At 34.9% G+C, this 2,004-nt stretch overlaps 1 protein-coding gene across 2 annotated transcripts in view; it reads right to left on the bottom strand.

The window, feature by feature from the left end:
- Positions 1-1,608, bottom strand: part of LOC106872826 (zinc finger protein 98) — a 6,402-nt gene extending 4,794 nt beyond the window's left edge. Inside the window, exon 1 of one of the 2 annotated variants that reach the window (XM_014919953.2) lies at positions 1,267-1,608. The gene's annotated coding sequence lies outside the window, so the exon portion shown is untranslated. Of the gene's footprint in view, positions 1-945; positions 1,241-1,266 lie in introns of those variants that run through there. The other variant, XM_052969382.1, reaches the window with a different exon arrangement.
- Between the last annotated feature and the right edge of the window lie 396 nt (positions 1,609-2,004).

Here is a 2,004-nt window from a genome sequence, read left to right as displayed (position 1 = left end):
CCCCCACCGCCAGTTTTTTAATGAAAATTAAAGAAATGCATATTCAAATGCAGATTTTTTTTTTGCAGATTCGGAATCTCTGCTCAAGATATTGTGCATTCCTGCAAAAAAAAAATAATAATAAATAAATAAATAAATAAATTTCTTTTTTAAATACCAAAGGGGCTGAACACATTACGAAACGATTTGAGCTCATTTTCGTTGTAAATACTGAGTAAGCGATCCAAACGATTCGCGCATACACATAATCAAAGTGCAGAAATGTGCGTATGTTATATAAAGCTTTGAAGAGTGTGTGTGTGTGTGTTTGTCCCGCCACCGCTTAACAACAGGTGTTTGGTTACATTCGTAACTTAGCCGTTCAGCAACAGAATAAGTATGAGACTTTAAAATAAGTGTTGGGGTCGATATGGTCGACTAATCACTATAAGGCAATGCTATAGCATGGCAGTAGTCAAATGAGTGAAACAAGCAAAAGAATAAAAGCATGGCAAGAGAAATTCTTTTACTGCTCACTACGAACATTTCTCATTCAACAAAGAACAACACTGCTTATTCTACTCTTCGGTTGCTTCTTTACCTGAGAAATTTCCTCAATCTCAGATCGCTGCATCTCAATAAAATTGGGCCTGGCAGTGCCAAATATAAGAAAACACCTTGGGCATAGAAAGGGCGACTGTGTCTTGAAAAATATCAACAACCAAGGAAGTACTAGCCAAACGTTTAATCTGACTCGTTTAGTTGCTAACAAAAGAGAAGGCGGGTAGATATGGGCCACATACAACTTTTCAAATACAAAATGGTTGGCATTCCTTCGTTAAATGCTGCTTCCAAGAAACAAAGAGGGAACATTAAAAAACGACAGGATCGATGGAGTGGATAAGGGAGAAAATATGGAGCAAAAATAATAAACAGGGAGGTTGAACGAATTAAAATAAATATTACGATGTTTAGATGAAATGATCTTGTGAATTTTCCGAAAGTCCCCTTGTCACTCGAAGGGTCGTCAGCTTGCATTTTTTGTTTCCATATTCGTTTTCCACACACAGACCGGCTGCCAGGCTGGTTTATTATAATTTTTTTTTTTTGTTCCCGGGTGAAGGTTTTTACATTGACCGATGAAATACATGAGAGAGAAGTAAACGTGAAGAGAGAAAAGAAAATAGGATCTTGTAGGGAAAAGAAGTAGTGGAGGAAGTAGAAATGTAAATGCAAAAGAGATTGTTCGATAAAATAATGTGTAAATTAAATATAAATGATACTTACATAAAAATGTAGTTATGAGATGAGATAATGAGAAAGGTATTTAAATAGTGAGACTTAAAATTGATGAAGGCATTGATAGACTGGACAGAACTTTTAACTACTTCATACAGGATATCTCTATTGTCTTAGTCTGGTTAAAGAATTCTCTCTTAAGTTAATTACAAGCGGTATTTAATTATTACTAACATAGTGTAAATATGTATAAAGAAATAATAATATATCTACAATATAAATGGACATACAACAAAATCAGGAATAAACCGGAAGTGCTCTTGATCGCATCGGAATAAAACTACCTCTTATCAATAAAGAGGTTTTATAAATAGCTTGTTTCGCTTCCATTCAGATCTATGAGCAATTGAATTGGGTTTGCTTTTTCAGGAAGAACGACTGAATGAAGTGAATAATAGTGGAGTTATACTAATGTAGAACAAATGGACGACGAGATGAACAGAGTCGGAAAAGCCAAATAGAAAATTCCGAAGTGAGATTGAGGGTGGGATGGATGTGACAGCAGTACATTATTTTGGGACCCAACTGAGTTTTCTAAAAATGCCGTCTAGACTACGCAACCCTTAACTGTTAGTAGCTACGATACCATATTTCTACATTAATAACTCTCCAATCCATGCCAGCATGGAACATAGACATTAAGTGGAATGCTAGAAGAAAGTTTTCAACTCATATGTATATAAAGTAAATACACGTAATTCAGAAACAAGTTTTGTGTATTTTATT

This window comes from Octopus bimaculoides, chromosome 7 (genome assembly GCF_001194135.2).
Source record: "Octopus bimaculoides isolate UCB-OBI-ISO-001 chromosome 7, ASM119413v2, whole genome shotgun sequence".
Taxonomy (NCBI): Eukaryota; Metazoa; Mollusca; class Cephalopoda; order Octopoda; family Octopodidae; genus Octopus; species Octopus bimaculoides.
Note: the sequence above shows the minus strand (reverse complement) of the source record. Positions and strands in the feature narration are given on the sequence as shown.